This window comes from Carlito syrichta, unplaced genomic scaffold, assembly GCF_000164805.1.
Source record: "Carlito syrichta isolate Samal-C Ts95f unplaced genomic scaffold, Tarsius_syrichta-2.0.1 Scaffold314745, whole genome shotgun sequence".
NCBI classification, from domain to species: Eukaryota; Metazoa; Chordata; class Mammalia; order Primates; family Tarsiidae; genus Carlito; species Carlito syrichta.
Window position 1 is genome coordinate 293,002 of NW_007258841.1, and position 16,967 is coordinate 309,968.

Consider the following 16,967-nt stretch of genomic DNA (forward strand, 5'->3'; position numbering starts at 1 on the left):
GATAGACCATAAAGTTTGAACTAATCAATAGGTAAATTCTACAGTCTATTGGTGGTCAGTAAGTATACAGAGTTAGTTTAAGGAGGGTTGAGTTTCAGCAATGGAGTGGAGGGTGGGAGTCTGTTGTAATTTAAATATTTAAATGATGCCAATGAGGGCAACCTTATTGAGAAGGTGACATTTAACAAAGACCCGAAAGAGGAAAGCAAGTAAGCCATATGGTCATGGAGAAAGAACATTCCAGAAGGACACAATAGCCTGTGCAAAGGCCCTGAACACACACAGCAGTCTGAGAACCACTGAAGGAATCAGTATGGAGGGAGTAGAGGGAGTTAGAGGGGAGTCCTCAGAGGGGAAGGGGAGCGATAAAGTGTTTAAACTATGTGGCATGTGGGACCTTTGTGGCCATTGTTAAGGCTTAGCTTTTCTCCGACAGGAAAGCAAATCATTGTTTGATATTGAACAGAGGCTTGCTATGACCTGCCTTGCTTTTTTTTTTTGCCTATAAAATCACATTTATTAACTTAGGCTGTGTAATATATTGATTTAATCAAACAAAAAAACTTACAGAAAATTAAGTCAAATCTGTAATACTGAATTATATATACTGGATCGGTCTACCATTCACTTAAAACAAAACAAAGCCAAATGACTCAGATTCCATTTTGCAGGAGAGCACATGAGGCTATGCCTGTCAGGCACTGTGGTCAACCAGGGGCCAGTCCACTGCCCAGAACTCAGTCCCAGGGTTGGCTTCTTTGCTATTAAGGCAATAGTCTTAGGATCCTTGCTATAAGTGTTCAAACAAAATTCCAAAGCTCTTGAATTTTCCTGGGGGTGGCAATGTAATATAGATTTGCACCACATACCAGTCTAGAAAGCTGAAATCATTCAGCTGCAGTCTTTTGAGCATTGGCAACATTTTCCAAAATTTGTCTTTTCCATTCTTCATAATTCTGTGTCACATCTTCGTCTTCCTGTGGTTTATGTGGGATCTCTATTCCCTTCTCTATATCCTTTGCTGGACATTCAACTATTATCTTCTTTTTCTTCCGTGGTAGTGTAGCTAAATCTCTAGGTTCTCTGCCAACCTGCTGTCCAATCTTCTCCAATTGTTTACACAGTCAATCAAATATGGCTATTTTTACACCAGATGTAGCTACTACCATTTTGTTTTTATCCATTTTCAGTTTTGGAATCTTGCACGCTGAAAGCAGTGCAGGAGTGGTAAAAAGCTGCCTGGATAAGTCAAGGTCTATCTGCTGTGTCTGGGGAAGACTGGACTCATAGCTCTGTAGTATCTTTGAAGCCACGTTCACTGCTTCTGTACAACTAAACTGTACAGCTAGGTCTCTTATTCCAATATTCAAATTCAGGCCCAGTAAACACTCAGAAGATTTAATATAGCTTTGATACATCTTGTTCAAACCAGAAAGTTTAATTAAATAAACCTGTCCAAGGGGCACTTCATGCAGGAAGCTGAAAGGTCCAGGCACATGACAGCATTGTTAGTTTCTGTGGTGTGTGCAGTCAGGCCAACACACTTCACCTGGGACAGTCACAAGTACTCCTCTGCCTTCCTAGCTTGTAATAGGGCAGTATCCCTCACTTATGTTTTAGCAGGACTACTTTGGCTGCTGCTGCCTTGAGAACAGACTTTAATGGGGGCAAGGACAAAAGCAGGGCCATGGCAAATCAGACTTTGACATCAGGCAACCAAAGGGCCCAGCCAGGTGTCTATAGACTTCTACAGACATCATGCTGTTTCTCCATAGAGACACACATACAGTGGTCAGCTTGGATCTGCCCCAGTGTGGTAGATCGTCAAAGGAAATTGAGTTTGAATTTGCCTTGTTTTCCCGATTACCTTTTGTTTTTAGACTATACCAGGTAATGTCCTGATTTTCATTGTGGAAACAAGGTGTTTATAGTTGGGGGACAAGCTGCCCAGGTAATTGTCATAATTAATTATGCATGAGAGAAATAATAAACCATCAGCTACCCAGCAATTATTATATGCCAGATGTTATGTTAAGTTTTTATTATTCATTATCTCATTTAATTCTCTCATCTCCTCATTTTTCCCACAGTGTAGATGAGGAAACTGAGGGTCAGAGTGTTGCAGTGATTTTTCCAAAGTTGCAGAGTCTCAAACCTCATTGCATGGTGTGGGGAGGGATGCACAGCCAGTTGATATGGAAGGTGGAAACTTCATGATTGCCTGGGGTACCAGCTGTATGTTCAAAATCATCCTCTCCCTTTCCTGGGATTCACCATAGAGGCATTAGACAGAGGTGACAGAGAAGAATGTGCAAATCCCTCTACTTCAACTCTAAACCTTGCTAGCTAGAACCAGAGATGGTGAGCTACAGGTGGAAGACAGTTTAGAATCAATCCCCACCCTTAATGGATGGAACTGTAAATCCACAGATCCAGGTTCACATCCCAGCTCTGTCATCTTGGAGCTCTGTGATTTAAATAGGTTACTTCAACTCTTTGAGTTTCCATGTTTTCATCTCTAAGGTTGGAGTGATCATAGTATAGACATAGCTGGTGCCTCCCCATATCCCTTTGCCCCCTCTCACCTCCAAAGCTACCTCAGCACAGGTAGACAGTTCCCAACAGGCTGACATTCAGTCTCTTTGCCTAAGGACTTTCTCTGACTGTAGATGTGTGTTCAGTCCATGGTGGTGCAGGTTGGAAGCATCAGAGAGCTGAAGCCCCCGGTAGCAACCTCAACCAATGAGGAATGAGATGTAATGAATAAATATCTCTTATTTATCCACCACATTTCCTCACTGGGCCAACTCTGAGTTGTCTTCTCACAGCATTTCAGGGGGTCCAAGGCAAGACTGTGCCCCAATTACCCACCACACTAAGTGCTCATTGAGGCACGCTTTATTTCTGCATTCTGCCTTGTCTTTTATTCCTTCCCCATGCTTCCAGGGATCATCTCTCAAATAAACCACTTACACCCAAGTCCTTATCTCAGGATCTGTTCGGGGAAGGAAAACAGACCAAGACAAGTGACAATCACCTCTTTAAAATTGTTGTGAGGGTTATGAGAAAAGTGAATGTAAAGTACTTAGTATATTGTCAGAAATAGACATGGATACAATAAACCCTGGAAAAAATGGCAGCAGTGGTGACCATGATGATGGCCATGAGGTGGAGGAGAAAGAAGAAGAAAAAGAGGAGGAGGAGGAGGAAGAAGAAGGAGAAAGAAAAAGGAAGAAGAGGAGGATAAGAAATGATGATGATAAGGAGGAAGAGGGTGATGAGGACAGGGATGAAGAGGTTGCCTTTGCTGAAGCAAAGGCCCAGAAGGGAAGAGGCCAGTGGCTCCTTGTGGATAACAAGGCACAGGCTGCCAGGCCAGTTGCTCAGCTAGATCTGTGACGGAGCCATCGCCATCCCCTGCCCACATTTTCTCCTGCCACCCGAGTTTCTGGAGATTCCTTCCTGTGTTCATCACTCTCTAGGAGATCACTTGTCCCCTCGGTTTCTCCCCCATCCTGAGAAGCTGACAGGCAGTGAGTTGGTGACTGCTCACCAAACACCAATTCTCTTACAAGACTTGGTGGGAGGGAACCAGGAATTATAAAATCCGGTCCTCATGTAAGCTATTTCTCCTTTATGTGGAAGGTCAAGTCTCCATCTATCCACAAAGGCTCTTCTTTCTATTTTTTCCCTTGGACTCCACCTAGGATCCTACTACCAGAAGTAGACACACAGCCTGGGGACAAGTCTGAACATGCTCTCAAGACTCATATTCAGCTTCCTGTGGGGGGTGGCTTGTTTCCTGTCTTGTTCATTCACTCCAGGATGCCCCATTCTGTGATCAAAAGACCTGGACGTTTCCAAGTTAATGTACGCCATTGTGAATTTCAACTGCAGAAAACCTGCTGAATTCAACTCTAATGCCTCCCTGGCCACTGGGACAGGGATTGGAGTTAACTCTTTTTTTTTTTTTTTTTGAGTTGGAGTCTCACTCTGTCACCCAGACTGGAGTGCAGTGACCGTTCCCGGCCAGCACAGCTTCGACCTGCTGGGCTCCGGCGATCCTTCCGCCTCAGTCTTCCAAGTAGCCGGAACTACAGGCATGCGCTACCAAGCCCAGCTAATTTTTTGTTTTATTGTAGAGATGAAGTCTTGCCAAGTTTCCCAGGCGGGTCTCGAACCCGCGGGCTCAAGCAATCCACTCACCTCAGCCTCCCAAAGTGCTGGGATTACAGGCCGAGTCACCGAGCCCGGCTAGAGTTAACTCTTTAGAAGGACGAATTAAGAAATGTTAATGTTTAGTTTATGATCTCCAGAAAGTCAGGACTCGGTGGGACCTTGGTGGTTTTCTCTTCCAACCCTCCCTCATTCAACAGAAGGAAAACTAAGGCACCAAGAGATTACCGCTAGAGAGTAATATAGCCCAGAATGCAACTCACTTCTGTAGTCTCTCAACTGCTTTTCTTGCTCCGTTATTACTCACCTTTTATAAGTCAAATCATCAGAATGGACCGGGAACATCTTTTGGTCAAGGACAAATCTTTTTTGTGAGCAGTTGCTTTCTTGTTTGCTCTTTCATATGTCTCGATTTTCACTTATCAGGTTTGAAAAAATCAGAACAACTCTATCCTGTAAAATAATGAAGCTGTAGAGAATTTCTTCTTAACCTCAATGCCACAAAAGCATGAAAAGCTACATGTTGAAATGAATGGTAGACTTTTCATTCTAAATAAAATATATTTCATCTAATTGATTTTATCGAATCTATGCATTCCGAAGCTTTGTTTTTTTCTGAGTAATATGGCCAACCTGCTGAGCTGTGATAGGTAGAAGAAAAGCCAGAGTAAAGAGAGACACTAAAGGAAGTTTGGAGAAAAAAAAAAAAATCAGAGCATAAATATATCCAAACTCTCCACTTTAAAATACTAGAAAGAATCTACAGAGCATTCAAGAAAACCACATTTTTGACACCTATCTGAACCTCAAAATTATTTATTTGTGCTTGTTTATTTATAGCTTACTTTATTTCTCCAGAAAGGAGTTGAAGGAACAATGCCCTTCAGATAACATTATTAACCCACAGCATTTATTGATCATTTATGTCATGCCAAAAATTACATATACATTACCCCTTAACAGGGTTATCAAAGTAACTATGGGAGGCAACTATTCTTTTGTCCATTTGTAGTGGGTCAAATGGTGCCCTGCCGAAAGATATACCCACCTGGAACCTGTGAATGTGTGCTTATTTTTTAAAAGCCCTTGCAGATATAATTAATTGAGTTAGGGATCTTGAGATGAGATCATCCTGGATTATCTAGGTGAGCCCTAAATCCAATGACAGATGTCCTTACAGGAAGACAAGATAGACATGGAGGTGAAGTCCTTGCGAAAATGGAGACAGAGACTGGCGTGATGTGTCTAAAAGCTAAGAAATGCCAAGGATTGCCAGCAGCCACCAGAAACCAGGAGAGAGGCAAGAAACCAATTCTCCCTCAGAGCCTCTAGAAGGAACACCCCCGCTTACACCTTGATTTAGGACTTCTGGTCTCCAGGACTGAGAGAAAATAGATTTCTGTCGTTTTAAGCTACCCAATTTGTGGCAGTTTGTCACAGCAGCCCTAGGAAATGTATATACTACTTTGTAGATTAAGGTACTAGGACCTAGAAAGGCTAAACAACTTATCCAAGTCTTATAACCCAAAGTGCCTTCATGGGGATGGAAATCTACAAATTCACAACTGATCTTAACACTAGGTTGAATTTTTAAAAGCACTGTAAAATGCGTGAAGACATACTTGAAAAGTCATTTCCCTTAGAATGCTGGGATTCAGGTCACTTTTTTTCCTTCAATATTCTTATAAATACTGCTCAAATGTTCTACAGTAATATCGACTATATAATTTGAAGAAAAAATTAGAGTGATTTTTCCGAGGGACAGTGCACAATAGCAGAGTGTTAACTAAAGAAAGCGACACCACTGCCTGTAACTCCAGCACTTTGGGAAGCCAAGATGAGTTGATTGCCTGAGCCCGCGGGTTTGAGACCAGCCCCAGCAACTTGGCGAGACTTTTTCTCTACAATAAATCAAAAAATTACCTGGCCATGGTTGCACTCATCTGTAGTTCTGGTTCCTTGGAAGACTGAGGCAGAAGGATTGCCTGAGCCCAGCGGGTCGACCCTGGGTTGCCGTGAGCATGCCACTGCACTCCAGCCTGGGTGACAGAGCGAGACTCCAACTCAAAAAAAAAAAAAAATTAGACGGCACACAAACCTGCAGGTAGTACAACTACTATAATTGTGTATATCAGTCATTCCTTACAGTGGCCTTGTGAGGTAGGTACTGCTATGTCCCCATTTTACACATGAGGAGCCCAAGTCTCAAAATGAGGAAGTACTACAGCCCTTGCCTTTAAAGTCTCTGTTAAAAGGATAATTCCCTTATTATCACCATCTCCTCAGAACTTTCTTGAGTCTAAATGACAAGCCACACTAGAAGCAAAGATTTTTATTCACTCTGACTCATCAATCTTCAGGTCCCCAACCAATGACTTTTTTATGGAGCAAAAAAAGTCATCCGCTTCTCTCTCCCACCCCCAACCAATTCATTCTTTCTGAGAGGGAAGCTTAAATGTTCCCTAGTATTAAAGACTCTAATCTTGGTATGAAGAGAGAAGATAAAACATGAGATCCTAATTCCACTCTTTTGAAATAACCTAGAGGAAGCCTTGTTCTCTTAAGCTTACAAAGGAATGCGGATTTTGTTCGTTGGCAAGTTTAAACCTAATGTAAGCAATTTAAACCCACAGTCTGGGACTCAGTGGCTTGGAAGTGGCTTCTATCCGGCCCATATTTTAGCCAACAATTCAAGCTGACTTTTTTATTCTTTTGAGACTTGAGTTGTCTTGACTCAGTCACATTGGAAATTGAAGAGTCTAGAATCCCAAGTGCAGAACATTGGACTTGGAAAGTGTCTTTGCCACAGCCACCCATCTTTGAGATCTCAACATATGCCAGAACTTGGCCACACACTCAGTAGGGCATCATATCATGGAGGCCTTTGAACAAACCTAGGAGGTGAGCACTACCACTTGAAATTTCCAGACAAGGAAATTGAGTCTTTGAAGATCTTGGAGCTTGGGAGCTTGGGTATGGTGAAACCTGAGGCTAAACCAGAAATATCTGTTCTCACGCCTTCGAGGAACTGCCTCTCCAGCCCTGAATATTCAGAGCTGTGTTTATGTAGACGAATCAGTATCACACAGATTACATGTTCTTCTTAAATGTCCAGGAGTCTGGGGTTTTGAAGTATCCTTTATGCCCAAAGGCTTTGGCAATGTTATGGGGATGATAGTTCAAGGAAAAGCAGGAAAACGTAGTGAAATTACCAATCAATGTTAAAAATGGATGCTTTCTGGACTCTGCCTGTTTCTCACAATGGTGTAGAAAAAGTGCTTTTCCCTTTGAGCCTCAGTTTCTGCATTAATACGTGAGCATGTTGTTCAGGAATCACCTGGGGAATCTTCAAAGATATAAATTGGAGTCACAGAGGGACAAATACAGCATGATTCCATTTATGTGAGATATCTAAAATCATCAAACTTACAGAAGCAGGTACAGAATGGTGGTTGCTGGGGTGGGGAGAGGGGGATACGGGAGGTGGTTGTTCAATGAGTATAGTTTTAGTTACACAAGGTGACTAAGTTCTAGAGATCGGCCGTATAACAACTAACATACAGTTAACAATATGGCATGCACTCAAAATGTTGTTTTTAGAAAGTGAATCTTATATTAAGTGTTCTTACCACACACACACATACACACACACATACAGAGAGAGCAAAGGAACCCAAGGGAACTTTCAGAGGTGACAGATATGTTTCTTACCTTGATGGATGGCAGTGATGACATCATGAATATATGCATATGTCCAAATCCATCAAATTGCATACACTAAATATGTACAGTTTAAAAAATATTAATTATACTTTGATAAAGCAATAAAGATATAAGTTCTAAGATTTATCTTGGTTAAGCTCAAATATTTTAGGAAAGCCTTATTCATTCACTACTTTTTTTTTTTTGAGTTGGAGTCTCACTCTGTTGCCCAGACTGGAGTGCAGCGGCGGCTCCCGGCCACCGCAGCCTCAACCTGCTGGGTTCCAGCGATCCTTCCGCCTCAGCCTTCCCAGTAGCCGGAACTACAGGCGCGCGCTACCATGCCCGGCTGATTTTTTTTTTTTTAATTGTAGAGATGAGGTCTCGCTGCCCAGGCAGGTCTCGAACCCGCGGGCTCAGGCAATCCACTCACCTCAGCCTCCCAGAGGTGCAGGATTACAGGCTGAGCCACCGAGCCCGGCACATTCACTACTTTTAACAACAAATATGTATTGATATTTACTGGGCACATTAGCTAGGGATGAAATGTTCTATTCATCAGGGTTCCACCAGGAAACAGAATAGTAGGCCCTGATTAGGATCATTTGGGGAGTTTTGTAAAGGGGCTACTACCGGGGTCTGGACAGGATGTAAAGGAAGTGTGAGGAAGGGTTCAGCGCCCAGGAGCCAGCAACACTGGGACTTTTACAACTTCTGGATCTGAAGGAGTGGGGTGAGTGTTATGTGGATCTAGAAGGAGAGGGCTGTGGAGATGCCGTCTTGGAAGAGCCGTGACTTTCATCCTGAGCAGGGTTGCTCTGCCTCGGCACTGCTGACATTGGGTTTGAGTAATTCTTTGCCACGAGGACTGTCCTGTGCACTGTGGGATGTTTAGCAGCATCCCTGACCTCTACCAACTGGATGCCAGGAGCACCCCATCCCCAGTTATAGTGACAAAATGTGTCTCCAGATGTTGCCCAATGTCCCTGGCGGGGGAGGTCACATTTCCCTCGAGTGCAAACCACCGTCAAAGTGCTTTTCCCTTTGAGTCTCAGTTTCTGCATTAATACATGAGCATGTTGTTCAGGAATCACCTGGGGAATCTTCAAAAATATAAATCTGAGTCACAGAAAGACAAATACAGCATGATTCCATTTATGTGAGATATCTAAAATCATCAAATTTACAGAAGCAGATACAGAATGGTGGTAGCTGGGGTGGGGGGAGGAGGATACGGGAAGTGACCCCACAGGAAAGGATATGACATCCCTATGACATCACTCTTCTTTCATTTCAGTCTTTTGCTAAGATTTCTCATGGGTCAAGACTCAGCCAGAAGCCAGAAGACTAGGGATGCACGAATGCTCTCTAACAAGGCACCTGAAGCCAAGAGAAGGCAGAGAGCCGTGGACAGTGAGGGCCACGAGGAGAAAGGAGACACAGCACATATGGTGACCATGTTTGATAGGACCCTGTGCCGAAGAACTCACTGTCGAGTAGTGATTGGGGTGGATAGAGAGTCAGAGAATGGACAGATTCACACACAAGATAATTTTCGAGTGTGATTAGGAGTATGAAAACAAGCAAAAACCCAAAATGATATAGCAGTGAATGACTGAGTGCTCTGGGGAGGTGATAGTTAAGTCCTGAATAACTCAATGAAGTCAGCTTCCTAAGTATTGAGGGAGGGGGATGAGTATTCCAAGCCAAGGGAGCAGCATGCGCAAAGGCTTTAAAATCTACATTTTAAAAGTAGTTTTTACAGTACTTAACTTTGGTATAATTTACATATATAGGAAGATGTGAAAATATTAAGTGTGACAGACGATGAATTTTTATAAATGGATTCACACCTGTAACCATCAGCACAGAGTGTTTCCATCTCCCCAGAAGGATTCCTGAGGTCCCAAATTATGCCTCTCTATCCTACTACTGTGCTGACTTTCATTGCTGTGGATGAGTCTTGCCTTTCTTTGAACTTCATAGAAATGGAATCATGCAACATGTACACTCCTGTGCCTGGTTTCCATCATTTCACATCAGTTCTGTGTGATTTATTCATGCTGTTACACGTATTAGTAGTGCATTTGTATTTTTATTGCTGAATAGTATTCCTTTGTATGGACATATCAGAGTGTTTTTATCCATTCTCCTCTTGATGGATGTTTGGGTTGCTTCCAGTTGGATGCCTGTTTGTTTGTCGTGTGTGTGTGTGTGTGTGTGTGTGTGTGTGTGTGTGTGTGTGTGTGTTTTGGTTGAGTTTCAATCTGTCACCCAGGCTAAGTGGCATGATCATGGCTCAGTGCAGCCTCGAACTCCTGGTCTTAAGCCATCTTCCTGCCTCAACCTCCCAAATAGCTAGGACTACAGATATGTACCACCACACTTGGCTAATTTTTACTCTTGGACTCAAGCAATCCTCTCACCTCAGTCTCCCAAAGTGCTGGGATTACAGGCATGAGCCACCACCTGGCCCCAGTTTGGAACTTCTTTTGAATAAAGCAGTTGTGGATGTTTGCTTACAAGTCTCTTGTGGACAAACACATTCATTTCTCATGGACATAATTATGGGGTGGTAGGGCAGATGTCACTTTATGAGAAATTCTCTAACAGTTTCTGATTGGATTTTAATGTGAAGCTAGGCTGGGAAACCATAAGATAAGAGGGTTTCCAATCCCTCTTCTGATGTGGAAATTCTAACATTCCATGACTCTCTTCCTCCAGCGCTCCTAGCCTCACTAAACACAGTGACACATCCTAGGGTCATCTCTTACTCATATCCTCCAGGTACCACGCACCCCCTGAACAGCTGTGCCCAACGACCAGCCACATGTGCCGGGTACCTGGAAAACCTTTCCCTGCTGGGCCCAGCCTCCCTCCTCCTGGGTGTATGTGTGTTCAATCGTCGTGCAGTGGCTAATTCTTTGCAGCTTGCAGGTTGCTCCCTCGATGTCAGCAGACAGGAGGGCGCCCTGACACAGTTAAAGATCACAAGCTTTGATAACCTGCCCTTCTGATTTATGATGGCCCAGGTCTCCACATTCACCTAATGAGGGAAACTTGGAGTGTCAACCTGTTTATTAAATGCTCAGAACCATGTGTGAGCTGGACTGAGGTAAGAAGTCAATCATATTTTCATTTATTCTGCATGTCCCCCTCCCATTCATTCAGGCCTCTCTCCCTGAGACTGTCAGTCTGCCAAGCTTTTTCTTTTCATCTCCAAAGGGGAGGACTTTAGGACAGATCATTTGCAGAGACGGTCGGGGGCCATGATGTTTGCACTTTCCTACTGATTTCATAGGTGTCTGGAAGTTAATGATACTCAACACCTCATGATTCTTTCCTATATGTCAAACAAAGACATGAAAGAGAAAGTGGCCGGAGGGGAGATGGGGGGGGCTGCAGGGTGGGGGGAGACAGAAACCCATCCTATGGCTTTCTCCTTCCATCACCCCAGCCCTGGAGAGGTTGGAGAGTCTTAATGCAGATGGAAGACGAATGACTATTCTTGAAGTCGTCCGGGTCTCATGAAGCCTTAATTCATCTCCTTTAATTCCCTTTGAAATTAAAAAATAAAAAGCACAAATCAAAATAACGGATGGCCCGGCTGCTTTAATCTCCATTTCTTCTCACCCCTTCCCCTTTGCAACTTGGTCACTGTCATTTTCTTAATCTCCGGAGATTCCGCCCCGATTCCTTTCAAGTGGCATCAGCTCTGTCTCTTCGGTTTGGTATTCTGGACTTGGCATAAATATTTCTGCCTGTTTGAGGCCCCAGGCTGGATTCTGACCTTGGACATGATTGGGGGAGGGGCAGAGCAGGCCACGCTCTGAAGTTTATTCGGTAAGAAGAGCTCTAGAAGGCCCCGTCTGAAGAACCCGGAAGAGTTCTGCAGCCTCACGTTTGGGGATGTTTGTGCCATCAACACTCTTTAGTGGAACCGCTGGTCTGTATGGGTGGTATTCAGTCCTTGTCTTCTTGGGATGGACAGCCTCACTCATCAGGTAATACATTTAATGACACTCATTCACTAAATGATACATTGTTTCATTTAAGATAGCCTTAAGAGTAAGCTGGCAAGTAATTCTATCTTTTCTCCATATTCTTATTTGGTTCTTGTTTCTTGTGTCTTGTCGCCCAATGTCTGGTCTAGAGCAGACACTACATGAATATCTGTTGAATGAGTGAACAAGTGAATTGATGAATAAACAGAACAACCCAGGTGTGCATTGCACCATCTTTAACTTGAGTTCAGTCTTGATTGGCTTTTGTACAATGGGCATAGGGATAGCATGGCCTGGGTCATGTGGAATGGATGGACACCTATGGCAAATGGGTGTTCGTGTAGCCACACTCATTCTCTCTGCCTCTCTTTCTCCATATTCAACTGGGCAAAGGATACCTGGGAAAAAGACACCGTTTCCCAGCCTTCCTTCCAACAAAATGTGGTCATGTAAGTCTGGCCTTTACAGCTTAAGTGGTGGTGTTTGTGTTTAATGTCCTTAAAAGACAGCTGCAACAAGCCCTTTGCCTCTTCTTCCCTATGGATGGAATGCAGACGTGAGTGCTGGAGCTCAACAGCCATCTTGTTGTCTGAGGCAGGAAGTTCAGAGAGGTAGAACAACAAGAGAAAAGCAGCTTGGGCTTGTGGATTGTTAAACTGCCACATCGGCCTGGACTACCAGCCTCTGAACTTATTTCAGAAGAAGGAAAAATGAACTCCTAGCTTGCTTAAGTCAATATTTTGGGTTTTTCATCACCTACGACTAGACATAATTCTCAAGGATTCAGTCTGGTTTTGAGGACCTGGACTTTCACTCATGGATATCATCCACTGACACAGGTTTAAACACCTTAAAGATAAAACATCCAGAATGTCATGGCCACAGGACAAATAGCCCGCACTCCGCTAACTGAAAAACAAAAAAAGTGTTAGTTTAAAAGGAAATGAGTTTGAACCTTCAATGGAACAGACATGGCTGACATTCTATTTTCTGAAAAAAATATGTCAAAAAATTAGAAGAACTGTCATAAGCCTGAGACCTAGGACGAATAAACAAGCAGCTTATAGGGGACATACCAGCACTGGCATAAGCACGAAGCCTCTGGCACGGCCCTCAGCAGGATGCGGTTATGTGTCAAACGTCAGCTTCCTCCATCCCAATCGGCTACACCTTCAGTGTCCACAAGCTTTGCAAAGTGAGCAAAAACCTGACCTGGCAGGGCTTATCACCTAACACTGAGGAGTTTGGAGGCTACACTGAGGCCACTGAAGAGACACAGAGGGAACCTACAATTTAATTTCAGATGTGCATTTTGGAAGGATCCCCTGGGCTTGCTCCATGGGGTAAAAGATTGGTTAGCAATTAGAAGATGAGCGGCCTAGAAGCCAGTGAGGCAGTTGTTGCAAGGATTCAAGAAGAAGAGGATGGCGGCTTGGACTTGGAAGTGGAAGCAGGAGAATTTGGATGAGAGAGGAAGAAGAAGAATTTTGCCAAAGAAGTGGTAGCCGTTTGGAGACTGACCTGGAAGGGTGCCTGCACAATGATGTGGGAGAGGAAATCCTGGGTGACTGCCAGGTTTCTGGCTTGAGCTGGGTCATTGGGTGGTACTTTCTCTGTGACAAGGTGGAAGGGTGGCATTTGGGTGGGAAGATGGCATGTGTCAGATCCTTTGAATCTGATGTGCCTGTGAAACCTCCCGTATGGAGAAGCACAATAGACAGCTGGCCCTGTGAGTGAGAGTCCTAAGAGAGGCCTGCACCCAGGCTATTGGATAGATCAGAAAGGGAGGCCAGCAGGCAAATATGGCAGAAGGCGTATACATGATCTTATGTGTGTGTCAATGAAGTCTACCCTTTCATCCTTAAAAAAAGACCCATAGTGCAAAACCAAACGGCCTATTGATCTGAGGGTATTTCAGAAAGAGAGCTAGAGATGGGAGGAGATGTAAGTTATTTTCTGATATGGGAGCTACGCTTTTTCATTCTATCAATCATTCATTCATTCTAACAACACATAGTTATTCAGATTCTTACCATGTTCCAGGCACTGTCTAGATGGTGGGGCTCTGACAATGAACACAACAGTCACAGATCCCTGCTTTCGTGGGACTCACAGTGCAGTGGACGCTCTGGAAAACCCGAAGCGACATCTTGGTCTTGAGCACACTTCGATTGCTGATGGCTCTGGTCACTCTGCCTGATTTGTAAAGACATGAGAGGGAGGCTCACTCAGTTTGAGAAGACCTGAAACCTCAGAGAGAGCTTTTACTAATCTGATAAACATTTTAAAGTTCCTCCTGTGGTTCAAGTGCCATTTTGGACAAATGATGCTAAGCACAGGGAGAAAATATTAGCGCTCCGACACACACACACACACACACACACACACACACACACACACACACACACACACACAGTCTATAGTTAATTCAACCATTTGACATTTTTACTATTAATTATGTTTCTTACTAGACAAAGAGTATTACTAAGTAGTGCATGTGTATAATTTAAACATGTCATCAAAAATAAATATAATTAAAATATATACTTGGCCGGGCACAGTGGCTTAAGCCTGTAGCCCCAGAACTTTGAGGGGCTGAGGCGAGAGGATTGCCTGAGCCCAGGGGTTCAAGACCAGCCTGGCAACTTGATGAGACCTCATCTCTACAATAAATAAAAAAAATTAGCTGGGCATGGTAGCGCACACCTGTAGTTCCAGCTATTTGGAAGGCTGAGACAGAAGGATTGCTTGAGTCCAGCAGATAGAGGCTGTGGTGACTGTGAGTATGCTATTGCACTCCAGCCTAAGCAATGGAGTGAGACTCTGCCTCAAAAGAAAAAATGAAAATATTTTACTAACAGGGATGGACAAGTTAAGAAATTTTTTATAACTATGGTCAGTGATAAGCAACCTTTTTTTTAAAGGGTCAGATGTTAAATATATGGGGCTCTGCCAGCCATCAGGTTCCCTGTTACAACTACTACAACACTGCCATTGTAGTGTGGAAGCAGCCATAGACAATTTGTAAACGAATGAACATAACTGTGTTCCAATAAAACTTTATTTACACAAACTGATGGTGGATTGGATTGGCCTACTTTGCCCACCCCAGGTCTAGATAATTACAAGAATAGTAACAACAGTATTTAGTAAGCTGAAGTTCAGAGTGTGGGGAAATTCAGATCACTTTCTTGAAGTGATCAGAGAGAAGTTATCAGAGGAAGTGATTCTGAGATGTGGGAGGCGAAGGGCTGCTACCCTGAATAAAGAAGTTGTAGAGGTACTCCAGCTCCAGGGAAGTGACAGTTTGCACCCCAAAGGAGCTGGCCATGGTCCACGCCTTGAGATGTAAGGCGCTGGGAGGTCTCAAGGAAAATAAATGGGAGCAGATAGTTCTGGGCTCAGCAGTTTCTTGCAAACACCAGGCTTGATGGAGACAGTTCTCAGAAACAGTGAGGCCAAGAACACTTTTCTAGAACTGCATCTGCTTCTCAAGACAGAATCCAGGGGAGGGCACGGATGAAGAGAGAGGTGGGGAGGGTGGCTTCCGGCTGGGGCTGCTTGCGTCTCTCGCCGACACCCTGCAGCAGGACGCAGCCGGAGCGGCTGCTGGCCAGCTCACTGCTGGACAGGAGGGCTGTCAGTTTCTGATAGATCAAGGGCGCCGCAGGGACTCTGTCATTCCTGGTCTCTGGGGCAGAGCTTCTACACGCCTCCTCACCAGAGGCCCCTGATGAGGGGCAGGTCACTTCCAGCGGTCCTGAGGCCTCCCTCTATTTTAGGATGTAAATAAACCCAGCCCTTAGAGTGCTATCCCTTCACATCCTGCAGGCAGAACCAAATGTGGAATCAACACAGCCCCCCTTTCCTTGACAACTCTTTCACTCTGTCTTTTTTGTAGGATCACGATTTTATTCAGAAATGTAGGAACTTCAGATTGTGTCTTTTCAAGTTATTTTTACCTACTTGCTCCAGTCATGTGGGAGAAGAGGAATGGAGCGATATTTGGAGTCCCATGTCTAACTTTCGTACATATCAGGAGGATGTAGCTTTCCCTGATAATTGTCGTATCTTGTGTACCTGTGATGAAGTTAATAGCAAATTTGCTTCCTATTATTTCCTGGCCATGCTCTGTTCTTTGTTACAGGAAACTGTTTCCCAGGCTCCTGGGAAGGGTTAGCCCCTGGGAAAGATGCTGGAAGACAGGAGGGTAGAAAAAGGGAAAATGCCAGGGTGCTTCTATGCTTCTCTCTGCTTCTCGGGGCATCTCTGGCACTGCCACCGTGTTTCTTAGGATAGACCCTCCCACCATCTCAGTTCTTAGTGCAGCCCCTGCCAGGGCTCTATCTCATACTGGAAGTCCAAGCTTCTGGCTCTGGCAAAACCACCTTCCCTCATTGTCCCTCAAGCCCAGGGGAATAGCAGCTTCTTGCTCTGGCTAGACTCTGGGTTCCTTTCCAGTTGGCTTCTCAGCCCTTCCATGATGAGGGTAGTCAGTTCCCTGTACTAAACTCCTTCTGTTTGAAAGACCTTTGGTGGTTTCTCTTTTCTCCTTGGATCCTGAAAAACGACATGTAGCATCTTATAGTTAAATGGTCCTCTCTGTTCCATGATCTTATTTGGGTTTTGACATGTGAAACTTCAGGGAGGACATTAGGGCAGGTGCCATCACACAAATACCATTACACAAACAATAAAAAAAGATAAAGGGTAAAATATATTGCTTGAAGAACTGGATTAAGGCTGCAGGACTCAGTGAATCCAGGTATGCCTTTGTTTCAACCCCAGATTCACTGACTATCTTTAAGATCCATGGGAACTTAGTTCGCTTTTCTTAGCCTTCTTTTCTTCATTTCTAATTTGGTGATAATGATAATAGAGCTATTATGAAGATTTAAAAAGGTGCTATAAAAGACACTTAGCACACTGTCTGATACGTCCTGGAAGCTCAAAAAGTTGTTAGCAATGACGGTAGAAATTCATTACCATTCTCTACTTAACAAAGATCTGGCCTCATCCATTCCCTCTGCAAACAGACTAGCTGCTTTGCAAAGCTTGTTGCAAATCACAGGTCTGAGGTCCCTG

At 43.9% G+C, this 16,967-nt stretch overlaps 1 pseudogene; it reads right to left on the reverse strand.

Moving 5' to 3' along the window:
* Positions 1-887: 887 nt before the first annotated feature.
* On the reverse strand, positions 888-15,213 carry LOC103274361 (annotated as a pseudogene).
* Between the last annotated feature and the right edge of the window lie 1,754 nt (positions 15,214-16,967).